Raw genomic sequence first — 18,755 nt, 5'->3', positions numbered from 1 at the left:
TAAATAGTAGGATTTACTATGTTCAAATAATCATATTTATATAAATTATATCTACAATGTTTGTACTAAATAATATCTAGATATATTATATTATTTATATCTAGATTTATTATATTGTTTAGATCTAGATTTATTATGTAAATTATATCTATATGTTTAGCTTGCAATTCTGAAATGTCTATGTTATTGATTTATTATATGTAATTATGTTCAACGGTTGAACATACTTTTGAATATTCGTAGTTTAATGTAAGTGTAGTTTTTAACTTTGGAAAATATAATGTAGTAGATATAATTTATTTAAATTGTGAAAAATACAAGTAAATAATATATTTTTAATATTAGAGTAGTTACTAAATTCGCCTCAAATTAAAAAAGCATGAAAATATGGCAATTATATTTTTTTCGCTTAAAAACCTAGACAGATGCCCAACTAGGACGTCTACTCCACTAGACAGGCGTTTAAGATAGGCGTATGCTCCCCCTGGTCAAGCGCCTAAGTTATTCGACGCTTGACCAATGGAGCAGGCGCCTATATTTGACGCCTGACCAATGGATCATACGTCTTTTTTGGACGCATCCATGGCCTAGGCTTATTGTTTTATTGTGTTTTTGTATCAGTTTATAGCTGGAATTTTTACTATATAATGGTAGATCTTACATGCATACTTATTAATAGTTGAACATATATCTAAATGGTAGATCGTACGTGCATGCTTATTATGTTCCATACTCGTGCAATGATGGGGACGAATTTAATTATCATAATAGATTTAGGATAAGTGAAGAATTCAATACGGTTGAGGCAGCGGTTGAATATCTTAACGAAATCGTAGTTTTCATATGGTTTGAATTAGTTGTTCCCTCGTATAAGAAAAATGAGGGCCCTCCCCTCATGTGTTATTTGAGATGTGTTTGGGGGATGAGATACAAGGGAATAAGGCGGACCCGAGAACGGTGAAATGACCTAATACATCGACAAAGTATTGTAGATGTCCATTTAGCTAGGTTTAATTTGATTTAAGAGTCCTGGTGTAACACCTCGATAATTCTCTCTTTTTCAAAATACCTTTTCAATATAAAACTTAGAGAATTATCAAAGCATTATCGCTCATGTGATAACATATCGGCTTATTCAAAATTTTGCACAGAAAAACATATCTTTTAATTTTAAGAATTGAAATTTAATAAATAACCAAGTAAACTTTAAAACCAACCAAAAATTTAATGTTAACTTCAAACCAAACTAAATATAAAGACTATCAACTAAAGTACGATAATAAATCAACAAGCTACACAAGCTCTCTAATCTCAAACCCCATGATGCATCATCTTCATACCTGTAAATGATAATGCACTAGAGAATATGCTCACCAAGAATGGATCATTACAGGTCAATAAGGCAAAGCCATGAGCAACACACACAAACAAAGCACGTAATCAGCAAAGCTGAGTCCTACATAATAAATAAATATATAAACAATCCTAACATGATACTAATGAATAGTAAGCAGGGATAAATAATAACATAATAACTTGCAGACAATTTTTACTGAACTAAACTTTTATTAAATGGAATCGTCACTGGATCAAGTTGTCTAACTAAAGCAGTCTTCCCTTTGGAAGACGAAAAACGGGCGTGACTCCGTATTCCCGTGACCTACGATGTCGAGGAACCTTTAAAATAAAAATAGGAAAGGTGATCAATACAAACCCATAAAAAGCCATGGCACGCTCACTATGTACCCCAACTCCTGTTTGTCCAACTTTAGACGTGCACCAGTCTAATGTTTATTACTATCCAAGTTCCACTTTACATGATTTACCATTTATTACTTGTTATGACGCACAAGCAACACCGATAATACATAATCAAACAATTACAACTTTTATTCTTATTTTAGGATTAAATAAGTTATCATACAATTTACAACTCAAGATTAATTCCTTCTTTATTTGTTGAACATAGCCAACAACCAACTTACCTTTCAAACGTATAAAAATATCAACTTACCGGTCCTCATAGAGTAGTGAAATAATAATAAAAGGGAACAATATGATCCATGCCAATAAATATATTAATTCTCCCATGTGAATTAATAAAATAATATTCCCAACCAACATGCTTGCATCAATCTTCCATGCAAACATGATATAAATCTCATACTTAACATGTTCGCACAAAGACATAAAAATGCAAAATCCAACATAATAGCAATCATTATAACTCACAAAGTTCCTATACATGATACTACATAGCTTTCCTTCTTAAAATCATGATACTACATCAATCAACACATAGGCATGTACGTACCTTGTGTAGACAAATTGATAGGCCACTTTGACAACCTTGAAAGTTGCCTAGAGAGAATTCTCCACCTAAAACAAACAATAAAAATTTATAATCAATACTCAAATAATAATTTCCAACAACTTCAAAATACTTGAAACCTCCTTTAAAAATATTTAAAAGTTGCATTAAAATTTCAATTACTAATACTCTCTAGCATAGTACTACTATACTAGTCAGTAAAATCCTTTAAACTCCATTAATATCCTTTTCAAAATTCCAGCAATATATATTTTATTAAAACTCCCTTAAAACATACTTAAACGTATATACTTAAACTTATAAGTATTATCAATTCCATAGTTTATAACATATTACTATGGTTTTCCAATCTTTAACTCCCTAAAAAATTCATTAAAAATTCCAATCAAACATAATAATTAAATCTGAATTTTCATTTCTTCAATACATTAATTATTTAATCTTAGATTCATAATTCAATCATCAAATTAAAGCTTCTAAACATAATTAAACTAAAAACAAATCTTAAAACATAATCTTTAAATAAAACTTAAGGAGGAAGAAATGTAATCAAACCAAAACAAAAGGAAAGAAAAGACAAAGAGGACGTCAGCGTGAGGAGGTGGCAGCGGCGACAGCCGTACACGGTGTTCGACTGTGGTTGATTGAAGAAGGGAGGTTTCTTGTGGAAGAAGAAATCATTTCTTGGAAGAGAAGAAAGAAAGAAAGAGAAAACGTGAGAGAGGAAGAGAAAGTAAAAGGTTATGTGGGAGGGAGGAGAGAGAAAACTATGTGTGGGGACAATATTTGGGTTTAATGTGTTTATATATATGTTTTCCTTATGGGTTTAGGAAAAGACAATTGGGCTTTAAATAGAGATTAATGATGAGTAGGATTGATGATTGAACTCTTAACACCACTAGAAGTCATTTTCCTAATCTAACTAGTATTTGGATACCTCAAGCCCATTTAAACTCCTTTTTCAAATCCAAAAAGTATTTCAAATGTTTTTTGAAGCATGCCTAAACAAAATATTTTAACTTCTTTAAATCTTTAAAATAATTCCTTTGACTTTCAAATAGTCAACCTTTTTAATTAAATAAATTATTTTAAAACTAAATTATATTTAAATATAAATATATATATACTAAAATATATTTATAAAATTCATAAATTTACGGGAGATTACACCTGGTGGTCCGTGTGGATTACCGACATTAGGTATGAGCTTCACAACCACACGTTCATAGTGTATGAAGAGGGACACATGCGGACAAGTGGACTCGATGATGATGCTAGGCGGATGGTTTGGCAAATGACTAAAGTTGAGGCGGCACTGAGAAACCTACATGTTGTTGTAACAAAGCCATACCCACATCTTCACCAAACAATCAAGCATATCTAAAATGAGAGATATTTTTACAAGATGCAAGGGCGTGAGGACCGGACTTCAGTTGAAAATTTTGTACACCTTGCTAGGCCGAAAAACTATGTGTCATGGACATTACTTGACAATAAGGAAATTACTACTCATGCCTTCATGGCTCATCCTCTTGGTATGAACGCATTTCCTACATACCCTTGGGTAGTTGGCATCGATTCAACGTATAAGATGAATCGATATGGTATGCCTTTTGTTGAGCTGGTGGGTGTGGCATAGACAAACATGAAATTCTCATCAGTTACGCCATAGTGAAGGATGATATTGTAGAGTGTTAACTTTGGGTGTTGGAGTGCCTACATAATCTGCTTGGCAATCATGTGAGCCTGACAGATCGTGAATTGAGTTTTGTTAGGCCAATTCATATAGTTTTTCCAGATTCTTCCCATCTCCTTTCTACATGGCATATTAACAAAGATGTGGAGGCACAAGTTACCAGAACCTGTGGATCCAAGCCATTTGGAGCGTGTTTCCGTGCTGGTTGTTGGTGAAAAGTGCTAAATGCATACATAAATGATGAATATGAACTTGCATTTACAGAACTGAAATTTGCTTGAGCATGGAAGCAATTCGCTATTGATTATGTTGAGACAACGTGGTTGAATCCTCATGAGACCAAGTTTGTTAAAGCATGGACCAACGACATGCTTCATTTTGGGAACACAACCACCTGTAGGGTAGAGAGTGCACATTCACCCTCTCAAATCCTGGCTACAAACTTCCACTTGTACCTTGGATACATTGTGGTCATGTGTTGATTTGTTCATTGATAGCCAAATGATCAAGGATAGCTTAGAGAAATCTAGGTGCATAATTGATAGGCAACATATTATATATACTCTTTGCCATTTGGTTGGCCATGTCTCACATTACTGCCTCAATTTGTTGAAGTTACTTAACGTCTGAACTTAGGAAACAGGATGTTTGATTACTTTGGTTATTGTCGGTTTTTCTCTACTTTTGCTATCGCATACGCATGTGCCATACAATTGGTTATTAATGAGTGCGGAGGGTTGTTCCTTGAACATATTCATTCTATGCGTACGTTAATTTACTGTTTAAGTCAAGAAGTGACAAAGAAGTGAGAGAAAGAGAGTTTTTCTTCATCTGTGCTTTAGTTATTTTGTTATTGCATTAGATTATTTTTTCGTAAACCCCTTGATTATTTTTTCCAGGTAATTATATTATTTATAGCATCTTAGAGACTTTTATTGTGCTATCTTATAAGTACTCCTTGAATAACTTGAATCAGCCAAACGTATAATGTATAAAAGTTTTATAAATATGTTATTAACTAGTTTTGAAGCTTGTGCGTTGCACGAGTTTGTTGCTTATTTTATTTTTTGTAAATTTTTGTTTACATTGTTGATTACCATCGTATTTACATACTTTATCTGTTCTTTTTCTATTACAACAATTACCACTTTGGCTAGTTTCATCTATTGGGACCACTCTACTTCTGGGTAAAGAAAACCAAGTATAGTTCATAATAATATGTTCTTTACTTTATGTTAATAAAATCATAATTAATTACTAATATTGCCTCATAAAGTTGTTTTTACTTTATTAAGGATTTATCCCATATTCTAGTTAATTAAAGGAGTTCCTCTATGCTAAACTACCCATCTTTTTTCTCCTTAAAATCATGCACAAATCCATTAAGTATTTAATTTGTCATTATACTCCAATTTCTAGATTTGTAATTACGATGTATAAATTCTATAATTTTTAATATGTAATTGAATATTGTAGCTAAGTCTATTGTTAAATGGTATCCCAATAATTGATATGACTAACAATGGCTAACACATTTTTAACGTGAAAAATGCCTGAATGATACTTTAAGAAAGTAGAGCGTAATAATTTACTAGATGTGGAAGAATAGAGATAAACATGAGTGTCACCCACAACTTCAACTTTTGATATAACACATGAACATTAACGCATATAGAATGGAAGATGATAAAGCCAAAAAGAAGATCATAATGATGGTATCATGAATAAAATTAATCAAATATAAAACTAACATCTACTTATCAATCATTATCATATCAAAAATTATCAAACTTCCCTCTTTTTTATGATATGTGACCTCAATAAGTCTAGAATCGCAAACCTTGATTTCCCAACAATTAGTATTAGTAGAACTAAGTTCATGAATAAGATAATAAGATATGACATATAGATATATGAAAAAGAAAAACATAAATAATAATGTATACAATAAATATTCTAGGAATAAAATAAAGGCAAAATTGGCCTAACACTATGAACTATAGCGCGGGTGCACCAAACAGCCCCAACTAAGACGTATAGCCAGAACACCCCAAAGTACGGACCTGGGTGCAATTACCATAAATGAGGTTGGTGACCGGAAAACTCACCGACTATAAGTCGGGTGCTAGATATTGGGCAGCCATAGAACCGTTTTCCTTGATTGTAGTTGAATTTCCAGGTAGTTTGGACTACTGCAGGCAATGGATGTCGATAGTAAATCCTATCATTACCTAAGCTGGTATTTGAATTCTTCTTGAAATTTGAAGATGAAGTTGAACTCATTATTGTTATGTAGATTTCAGTCTTTCAGAATTTAGGGTTCATTTGGTTGTAAGAAGGAATTAGGGGAAGAAACTTTTCGTCTTCAATTGAGGAAGGAGAAAATGAAGGCATGTGCCTTCTTTTTGTGTTAGTAAAAAAATTAGGGTTAAAAAAGAAGAAAATAAGAAAGAGAGGAGAATTCGGTGAGAATTTCAGGCATCGACCTCATTTATGGTACGGACTGCACCTAGGTCCGTACTTTGGGGTATTCTGACTATAAGCGTAGTCGGGGCTGTTTGGTGCACTCGCACTATAGTATTTTTTATCTATATATAACTCAATTTTCAAAAGTATGATTTTGAAAGACATAATTGTTATTGTCACATATAATACGCTATTTTATAGTTAATTTTATATATATATTTAAAATAAAAAAATAAATAATACTTTATTGTTCATATAAATAAATATAATTTCATAAGTTGTAAAACTATATTGTATAAGGAACTTATTTCAAAGTATATTTCGAGCACTCTCTAATGGTAAAAAGGATTATAATATTGTGAATTATGTAGCAAAAGTTATATTTAATTTACCTTGTATATATTTATATCTATGTCGATCTTTATTTTTTTTAAAAAACTAAAAGTAAAAAAAAAATGACATGACATGTTTAGGGGGAGTTTTCTATAATATTCTAATATAGTTTTTCAAAATCAAACTCTAATATTTTCATCATACAAAAATCTAATATATATGTAACTTTATCGCTATAGATTTTAGTATTTGTAACAACAAAGTTTTGTTAATAAATTTTGTTGCAATACTAAATTATATTGGTTCTATTGAGTAATAAGGCTGAGGTTTTGAAAGATAATATGTTTGATCCTATTAATTGTACCTATGATCGAATGCTATAATTACATATATAATATACTATGCTTGTAGCTATTATTATTATTTATATATATACATATATATATATATATATACATATATATACATATATATATATATATATATATATATATGTATATATATATATTATGTATATATATATATGTATATATATATATATATATGTATATATACATATATTATAATATATACATATATGTATATATAATATTATATATATTAACATATTATATATACATTTAATATTATATTACATAATATATATATTACTATATATATATTATATATTATACTTCCTCCGTTTCTAAATAAGTGCAACATTTTTTGTTTTCACGTTTGCCAATGCATTATTTTAACCATTAATATCTTCAATTATTAATAGTAAAAATTATAAAAAGTTGATATTGAAAAAATTCACATTCAGATGAATCTAACAAGATCCTACATGACTATGTTTTTCCTAAAATGTAAATCACCAAAGCTAATTAAAGTTTAAATTGTGAATAGTAAACACTATGCAAATGTTGCACTTATTTAGAAACGGAGGAAGTATATATATATATATATATATACTACCTCCGTTTCATATTAATCTACACACTTTGACATTTTACACTATTCACAAATTGCACTTTGACCCTCGTTTGTGATTTATACGTGAATAAAAACATAGTCATGTGGGATCTTGTTAGTTTCGTATTAGTATGTATTATATTAATATGTACTTTTTATAATTTTTACAAATACAAAACTAAAGATATATGTCCTCAAAATTTTGCATTGGCATGCGTGAGAATTGTAAGTGTGTAAATTAAATTGAAACGGATGTAGTATATATTTACCATTCATCTAATTAAAAAGAAAGACTAAATAATGACTTACCATTCATCTAATTAAATATATTTTCATGATTTGTAAAACTATATTGTAAATGGATCTTGCTTTAAAAAATATTTCAAGCACTCTCCAATAGTAAAAAAAAAGTTATAATATTTTAAATTAGTTTGCAAAGCTGTATTCAATTTACGTAATATAATAATTTACGTTGTTTTTTCGAAACGAAACTCTAATTTTTCTCTATCCAAAACTCCTTTTATGTATTTATATATATGTAAAATTTAATTTTCAAAAATATTTAAAATAAAAATAAATGACATGACAATCCTAAATGACGCTCTCTATTTCATAAGTTGTAGAACTATATTATAAATGGATCTTATTTCGAAGCATATTTCGAGCATTATCTATTTGTACAAAAACCATAATATTTCGAATTACGTAGCAAAAATTATATGCATTTTACATAATATGATAATTTAGGTTATTCATTCAAAAACAAACTCTGTTATTTTAAAAAATAAAAATAGAACTTGATGACATTGCAATCCTACGTGGTACACTCTATTGCTTCGAAATCTTAAGGAGCTCTCTATGCTCCCGTAAGTTCCTCCGTTATTTATGTATGTTGATTAACCTTATGTAGTTTCTAATGATATAGATGAAGTCGAGACTATTTGATCGATGTTCAATTAGATTAAAGAGTCTTATTTTATTGATAAAGAATATATATTTCTAAATACATCATAAATCATTCAGCATATTTTTACATACAATATTATCGATAATGTATTTTGATAACACACTTCTAATTTTGTTTTAATCAATGTATAATCCTTTGTACAGTATGTTTTTGAGTGTGTCGTTTCAAATTTATGGTATATTTACTTTAAAAAATTTTGACAAATTTACATTAATATGATTGTGTTGACACATTGAATTGTTTAGGATGTTATTTGGGAACTTCCTTTCTTTAATTTTTTTGTCAAATTTACGTTGATTTGCATTGATTGGAGATTTTTTTTAAATAATTTCTTTAGTGTGTCTAGAAATGTAATTTCAAAAGGGGATACCATTGCCCCTCCTTTCCCTTATAATATAACGACATATCCTAACAACATGCCCTTCGTGTGGCTAGAAACTCGCATGAATATAAAAAATTAAGAATCAATGCAACTTGCCATATGGGATAAGTCAAAATGGAATATATAATCAGCATTCATAACTTGACAAATAGATTGATACAATTCACAAATTTAATTAGAATCTTCAATATAAAAAAATTAGCAATATATCCTAACAACATAATACTTTGTATTTAAAAAGTTCAAACAATATGGTTTATTAACATTTATAATCGTTAAAGAACTATACTAAAGCCGCTGACAAGGAATTATTAAATCATCAACCAAAATTTTCAGTGATGGTACTGAACAGTTAAAAATCAGTCACCTTCAATGCAGAAAGATAGTAACATTTACAAAAGAACCTCAATAATTTACATCACAACCAAAATATATAATTTTAGATTAGAAATATATGTCTACTCGTACATATAACTACATATGGTTGTTGACGCACGCATCACGTGCATATATATACTAGTTATTTCCATATGAGGTGGCACGACATACAAGGCCGGCTAGCAGCCATAACGAGTTGGGATGTTGCATAGGGCCTCCGAATTTAAGAGGCCCAAAACTGAAAAAGTTCACTACTTTATAATGCAATTACTTTTAACAAATTACACTTTCTTAATCACCATTATAACAAGTTAATCAAGTTTAAGGACTAATATTGTGAATTAGAGGTAAGAGTTAGGATTATACCAGGATAATAGATTGTTGGGATTAATATTGGCAGAACGGACATAATTGGGATTATTCATATGAAATTTCCTAATTTTAATAACAATAATCATAAAGCATTACATAGTAGATTTTTAACTTTTTAACTTTAAAACGTTTTTAAACATATACACTTTTTTCGGATTTGAACCGGACCGAACCAGAAACCCGGAATCAGATTTTTTTGTGGACTAGATCAGAATCTCCGGTCCATTCCGGTCCGACCCTGGTCTTTGCACAACCCTCTTAATGAATACTTGTACCATAAAGAAAGAAGTTTACGATGGAGGTGAAGAACTACACAAGTTCAGCTGAAATCAAGCTAAAGTTCACCAATAAAAACCACAAAATCAATACTTTTCAACGAAGAGCTAGATTGTCTTTTAGCTTCTAATCTTCTTTTGGTCTAATTTTTCTGTCCGTATATGTTAGATCGATTGTATAAAATTATCTGGTTAATATTCAGTTTGTTAGCAAGAGTGCTCTTCCATGGGATGTGTTAGTGTAATAGCGTGCGTACACATTGTATTAGCTTCATCAAGATCAGATTACACTTACATGAACATCTTAGTTTTAGTGGTTAAATATCATTGGAGCGTAAGATGCTCGAAATTAGTTTATGCATTGTAATTTGTAATTTCATCTTTTTAATGGTTAGAACTTAGAATATTGGAAAGATTAACATTACAAAACTTTTACAATTTCCTTATTTGCTTGCTGATTTTTATAATTTTCATTTAAGATTTGAATTTTTTTCTAACTTATACCACAAGGCATAAATTAAGAGCATTAAATTCCTAAATAAGATTGCATTATTTTACCAAAAGTTTTAATTTTAAAATCTAATCAAACCAAAAAATCTTACATGGGTTATTTACCTTCACTATCTATTTTATTTATTATCCCCAGATAGAATCATGTTGTATTATAATTTTTCTTTAAGAAATCTTGAAATTCTTAACCTATGTCACAAGGCATAGGTTAGAAAATATATTTTGATAGGGTACATAATTCACGATATAATTTTTCGTGCACTCTTTCACAACCTCAACTCACATGAGACTACTAGAAATTAAAAGATCGAATTACATAGAGCAAAAGAAACACCAAAGATTATATATACTCAATTATCATACAATTACTGAATTGACTTTCTTATATATCATAGATTATTAATTTATTATTACAAGAAGCTTGGAACAAAGGGAAGAAATCTCATGCTACACCTGAGACTTAGATCTTTCCTTAAATATATTTATGTTACAGATGTGTATTGATCATCTAATGACAAGAAGTTGGAACTAAAAGGTAGTAATCTAAACCCACGCCTAAAATCTAGATCCTTCAGTACATGAGACTCTGATCTCTTCCCTGTTTTCATTGTTGCAATATAATAAATAAACTTACAGAAAAAGGATGTAAATAAGATCGTTATGACGTAGGAGAACCACTACACTAAAATATAATTTCGCGCTATCCCGGTGCAAGTAGAACCACCGCGATCGCCCTCCAGGATTAGCACAACACCATAGATTGTTTGCAGTTACAAGCTACGATTGGTGATCCGAACGTTGCCCAATATCAGAGAGAAAAGGTTTTGAAAGTATTTAGGTTTTTCTGTGTATATATATGAACTGATGGGAAGAAAAGGGTTTTATAAGATGAATAGATTCAATGTCAAATGAATAGGCTAAAAATAAAGGAAGTAAATCAAGGTGGAAATCTCTTAAGAAACGGCTAAGTATCACGCTAACAACGACAAGACGCGATTCTTGCACTTAGCGACAAGTCAAAACTTATTGGGGGTCCAAAAAAGACCACAGAACCACAACCCGCGCCGCGCTCGCCACGAGCTCGAACCTGGCCTAGTCGGCACGCGTGCGTGTGTGGTTACCAATCCTTTTAGCCCATTATCCAATAAGATGTTCTAATGTACTTCCCTATATAAACAAAGGAGGTACTTGATATTTTTTCCATGTGTGACAAGGGGTATTTCCTACTTTGAGCATTGTTGAGCTTCCAACAATCCCCCACAGGTTCAACATACGAGAAAAGAAAAGAAGAATGATTTGGACAAGAACAAAATAATCGCATTAGTGTTAATGTCTTGCGACATGAATTAACACTTAGTGATATTATGATAGCATAATCCTTTCCATTAAGTGACCTTAGTCTTCAACTTAGTGGGTTGTAAGAGACCTATCACTCAAAACACGTAATTATATATGTAGACAGTTCTGATACTCCGCGAATAACAATGATGTCTTATACTAGCCACACGTCTAATACTTGGATACTCATAGGTATTATAAAGAATCGACCCAAGCAATTCTCATAGGAAGCGGCCACACTTCCACACGTAAGTAGCTGAATCCCATCAAGTATGAGCTACATTACACCACCAAACATATGGATATGGGTTCATTAAGAGCCTTTCGCTCATCCTCATTCACAATGTAGCAAACACTTTGACAATCAAATATCTAGGAATGGAAAAATAAAATTTCAGTGCTTCCGAATTATTACATAATAGTCTCCCTTGAACTCGTAGTGAGTTGGAGTTCATTACTAACAATTCAATGAATTGCTCAAGCCCATCCCTTACGAGGTTTCTAAAACTAGTTTTCTACATAGGCCTTTTGTAAGCGGATCCGCGGTGTTCTTTTCAGACTTTAGATAGTCTGAGGATATTACTCCATTTGACATAAGGTCCGTACTCGTCTTGTGTCTCAGACGAATATGTCTTCTGTTTCCATTGCAGGCATGGTTGTTTGCAACAACAATAGCAGCTTGCGGATCACAATGCATAACAACTGAAGGAGCTAGCTTCCCCCTCAGTGGAATATCTGTAAGCAAATTTCTCAACCAATCTGCCTCATGACCTGCCAATTCAAGAGTAATAAATTCAGATTCCATAGTTGACATGGCAGTACAAGATTGCTTGCATGATTTCCAAGATACAAGTCCACCACTTAGTGTAAAAACATAGCCACTAGTGGAGTTAATTATTGCATCATTACCAGATACCCTGTTGGCATCACGAAAACCTTCCAAGCAACTGCAAAGTTAGAGAAGTGTAGACCCCAATCCATGGTACCTTTAAGGTACCTAAGCAACCGTCGAAGAGCATCCCAATGATCTTTGTTGCGGTTATGAGTGTACCTGCCTAGTCTACTGCATAAGCAATATTAGTCTTGTGTAATTCATAAGAAACATAACACTTCCAACAACTTTTGCATACCCGGATTGACATACTGGATCACCCTTATTTTTCATTAAATGAAAACTTGGGTCACAGGGGGTTTCGAATAGATCAACATAAAAGGAGTTAAACTTTTTAAGAAGTTTTTCTACATAATGAGACTTATTTAAACAAATACCATGAGTTTAATTTTAACTTCCAAAATAACATCAGCCTTACCCATGTCTTTCATTTCAAATTAAACTTTAAATTTAAGAAATTCTTTGTCTTATTGACAAGATCCAAGTCAGTACCAAGTATTAGCATATCATCCACATAAATACAAATGATAACATATCCAGAAGCATCATGCTTAGAGTAAACACAAGGGTCACCTTCATTTACATGAAAACCATTACATACCATAATTTTGTCAAATTTGTCATGTCTTGTTTCGGGGCTTGCTTAAGTCCATATATTGACTTGATCAGGAACTAAAAACCCTTTAGGTTGAGTCATGTAAATCTCTTCCTCCAGATCTCCATTCAAAAATGCAGTTTTCACATCCATTTGATGCACAACAAGATTATGAATGCAAACAACACTAGTAGAATAAATGCTATTTGTTGCGGTCAAAAAGTGACCTATTGCTGCGGTTTTCGGCACGCAACAATTAAGAGGGCAACAATAGGTAATAATTATATTGCTGCTGTTTTAAACCGCAGCAATATATGTCAGATATTGTTGCGGTTTCTAGGCCAAACCGCAGCAATATAATTATGCGTTATTAGTTTATAAGAGAATATTACTGCGGTTTTGGCCTAGAAACCGCAACAATATTCCTTTTTTTTATAATTTACTTAAGTATATTGCTGCGGTTTTGGCCTAGAAACCGCAGTAATATGTCAAGGTACAGGAAATTTTTTTTTTTTTTATATTAAATTTAAAAAATTAGAACCAAGCAAATAACCCATGCACTATCCACCAAATTCACATAACAAATAAGTATCAGATCTTTTAAGATAACACCACATTCATTCACAACAAATGAAACTAACAATAAATCAAAAAAATCGAAACTCCTAACATTAGATTATAACGGTAAGATGATGAAAATTATAACAGTAAATCTAAAAAATTATAACAATACAAGAAGAAAAATCAGAAAATCAAATCTAAAAGAAAAACTAAAATCAAAGAATTAAATTTAAGAAAAAATAAAAATAAAACGAGCGTCCAGCGAGATCTGCTTCGCTGAGGCTTCGCCTGTCGCCAGTTTCGACATCGATGAGGTACAAACTCAGCCTAATAAACACATAGAAACAAATTGTAGACCACGAGCGACGAACAACTGGTACACAGCAAGCTTCAGCCAAGCCGAGATTTGTAGACCACGAGCGACGAGCGACGACCCAGATTTGTAGACCACGAGCGACGGTCGGAAATGGCTGGACGACGAGCGACGGCCGAGATCAATAGGTCACGAGCGACGAACAACGAAGAACAATGAAGAGGAGGAGAGAGAAAAGTCGAAGATGGTTGTGCATGGTTGACGAACAACGAAGAACCGCATCGACGAAGAAACGATGGCTGAGAGGAGAGAGAAGGTGAGGGAAAACGAGCGACTAAGAGAGAGGGGAGAGGGGGAGAGAGAGAGAGAGGAGAGAGGGGGAGAGAGAGAGAGGAGAGAGGCGCCTTTCTTGACAGGAGTGAAAGAAAAACCCTAATGCTGTGTTTTATAATTTCAACAGGCGCCCTTTTTTTTTTTGTTAGTGCAGCATATATTGCTGCGGTTTCAACGGAGGACCGCAACAATATATTAAAAAAATATTTTTTTAATATATTGCTGCTGTCCTACGTGGAAACCGCAGCAATATTTGTTGTTCAGGGCCCCACATTATTTTTAAAAAGTGTCCGTTAGACAATATTGCTGCGATTTTGGGCGGGAACCGCATCAATATTGTTAATTTCTATTTTTTTTCCTGTTTATTGCTGCGTATAGGTAAAATCGCAGCAATATCACCGCAGCAAATAACATTTATTCTACTAGTGCAAGAGCTATCAAAGTTCTTATTGTTACAATTTTAGTGAAAGGGGAATAGGTATCAAAATATTCTATACCATGTTTTTTTTAGTAAAGCACCCTGACAACAATTCTAGCCTTATACTTATCAATGGATCCATCAAGTTTCAAAATTTTCTTGAAGATCCATTTACAAGTAATAATCTTGCAAACTCTAGGCAAATCAGTCACTTCCCAAGTATTATTACTTAGGACTAAATCGTTCATTATCAATGGCCTCTTTCTAGAATACTACATGAATGGACCTCATTACCTTATCATAAGCTTTTAGATCATCTTCTAAAATGAAAACAGAGACAAATTCACAGTCAATCAAATGAGGTTCGGTCAAGAAAGCAGTAATAAAATCAAATCAAAAACTATTTTCTTTTCGAGCTCGTTTGCTTTTCCTTGGCTCCGAATATGAAATAGGATTATCTGAAGAAGGAGCAACACATAAGTTAGGTGCAGAACTAGAAAATGGCAATTCATTACTGATGCCAGAGGATTCATAGGAAAAATGTGTTCAAAGAACTCCACATCTCTTGATTCAATAATATTAGCACCTACATAAGAGTTGTTAGCACCTTTAATAAGAAAACGAAAAAGCAGCACTTTGGTAAGCATATCCAAAAAAATTAAATCAACTATTTTTGGACCTTGTATATCTTTGTTGAAGCTAGGAACCCTAACTTTTACTAGACACCCCCACACTTTTAGGTATTTCAGATTGGGTGCTCTACCCTTCCACAATTCATAAGGGGTTTTGTCTAGTTTCTTGTGAGGTACTCGGTTTAAACATGACAAGCAGAAAGTATATATAGCTTCCCCGACCCCCCACATATTATTAGGAATTCCAAAACTAATAAGCATCGCATTCATCAAGTTCTTAAGAGTCCTATTCTTTCTTTCAGCAACCCTGTTTTGTTCAGGGGGGTATGAGGGGGAAGTCATTTCATGAACTATACCATTCTGTTCGTAAAAGGTCTCAAGAGAGTTAGGGTCATATTCTCCACCCCTGTCACTCCTAAGTCTCTTGATCTTTCGATCTAGCTGATTTTCTACCTCTTCCTTCTATTTGAGGAACAATTCCTCTACTTCATCTTTTGACCTGAGAAGATAAATCATAGTAAGACGAAGAACAATCATCAGCAAAAGTAATGTAATACCTTTTACCACCCCAACTCTCATGATTTTTAAAATCCCCCCAATCACTATGAACAAGCTCTAGTATTTTAGTCTGTTTATCTATTGATTTGAACGTCTTCTTTGCAAATTTGACTTCAACACATACTTCGCATTTAAAAAAGTCAGTTATAGAGAAGTTTGGAATTAAATTCAAATGTTTAAGTCTTTTAATAGAAGCAAAATTAACATGACCCAACCTTGAATGCCACAAATCAATAGACTCAGCAATATAAGCAAAAAAAGTACAAGCCATTTTATTCATAATTTCAACAGAAGCATCAATAATAAAAAGCCTCCCATTACAAAAAACCCTTCTCTACAAATTCCCCGACGCGAGTAATAACAAGCCTATCAGATTCAAAAGAAAGTCTATGACAACCTTCAAAAGCAAACAACGAGACATTAAATTCCTACGCATTTCAGGAACATGTAAAACATTAGTAAGAGTGAGAAGCTATTCAGAACTGAGTTTGAGAATTATCTTCCCTTTCCCTTGAATGCTTGCATAAGCTAAGTATTCCATATACACATTCTCACCATCAGTTTTGTCGTAGGTTGAAAACATGTTTTGTGGTTGGTGCAGATGTGTCTCGTTGCTCCAGTATCAACAATCCATTTAGTAACATTGCCTACCAGATTTTCCTCTCACACAACAGCTATAATGTTATCAACAGTTTCAGCAATGTTAGCTGGTTATGTCTAGTTTTCTTCTTACTTCTGCAGTCTTTGGCTCTATGACCTGCCTTACCACAATTGTGACAGTTTTCCCTGAATTTGTATTTTTGAACTCCTCCTTGGGGTTTGAAATCCTTTTTAAAGGTCCTACCTTTATGGTTTGGAGTCTTAGGTTCCACCAGATTTGCCTTAAAAGAACCACCAAAGACATTGGTTCCTTTATCTTAATACGATTTTCCTCCTCAATTTTATGGTGACCTATGAGCTCCTCTAAGGTTAGGTTTGTCTTTTTATATATGCAACAACTGATTACGAAAGTCTTTCCATGAGGGAGGCAGTTTTTCAAGCAACATTATAGCAAGGGTATAATCACAAATACACTGTCTAGCAATAACAATAATGATATTCTCATAGTCATGGATTAGGTCAATTATATGTTTTTCATCATCAATTTGAAAACCTAACCACTTACTAACACAATTATGTTTGGTTCCAGTATCATCAGTCCCATATTTCCCCTTAAGTGCATCCCATACATATACATGTATAAATATAAATATAAATATCAAGCAGAGCATTAGACATATGGTGCAACAGCATGCGCTTATAAGTTCTATCATCCTTAGCAAAATTCGCTTCAAATTCAGATTTTTCAGCTTCATCAAAAGGTAAGGTTATATCCTCAAGAACATACGCAACATCAATTTATTCCAAATAAAATTGCATCCTAATAGCCCAACGTTTATAGTTTTTACCATCTAACGGTTCTAGTTTGGACATGCCAGGAATAGTGAATTTGGAAGCCACAATCGTCTTTTAGATTGTTGCAATATAATAAATAAACTTACCGAAAAGGATGTAAATAAGATCGCTGCAACGTGGGATCAATGTCCTAAAAGACAATTCCGCGCTACCTCGGTGCAAGTAGAACAATCGCGATCACCCTCCAAGATTAGCACAACACCTTAGATTCTGTGCACTCACAAGCTACGGTTGGAGATCAAAACATTATCCAATATCACAGAGAAAAGGTTTTGAAAGTGTGTTTAGGTTTTCCTGTGTATATGAACTGATTAGAAGAAACGGGTTTTATAAGATGAACAAAATCAATGAAAAACGGAAAGGCAAAAAATGAGAAGTAAATCAAAGCAGAAATCTCGTAAGAAACAACTAAGTATCATGCTAACAACGGCAAGACATGATTCTTGCACTTAGCGACAAGTGAAAAATGAATGGGGTCCAAAAAGGACCACAGGCCTAACGTTCGCGTCGCGCTCGCGCTGAGCCCGAGCCCGAACCCGGCCCGACCGGCACGTGCGCACATTTGTGGTTACTAATCCTTTTAGCCCATTATCTAACAATATGTTCTAATGTACTTCCCTCTATAAACAAAGGAGACACTTGATATTTCTTCCATGTTGGGCAAGGGGTATTTCTTAATTTGAGCATTGTTGAACTTCCAACACCTATATCAAAAACCACAAAATTGTTTTTAACACACGAAATTATCAATATCTTGCCATTGTTGAGGACTTAGATAAGCTCCAACAATTCACCATAATCATCTATCACCGAAACACGAATCCAGGAACTCATCAATCCATACTCCTTCAACACCCAAATTTCAAGACAGGAACTATATGTGAGATTATTGGAGGCTCCAATACAAATTAATCCATCTAACAAACTGAAGAAGCTATCACCTGTCTCTCGCTTTCCGTTGTAGGGTGTAGGAAAGAACTCAGAAACCTTTGTAT

This window comes from Beta vulgaris, chromosome 8, assembly GCF_026745355.1.
Source record: "Beta vulgaris subsp. vulgaris cultivar EL10 chromosome 8, EL10.2, whole genome shotgun sequence".
Classification (NCBI taxonomy): Eukaryota; Viridiplantae; Streptophyta; class Magnoliopsida; order Caryophyllales; family Amaranthaceae; genus Beta; species Beta vulgaris.
The sequence above is the reverse complement of the archived record's forward strand: the minus strand, read 5'-3'. Positions refer to the sequence as shown.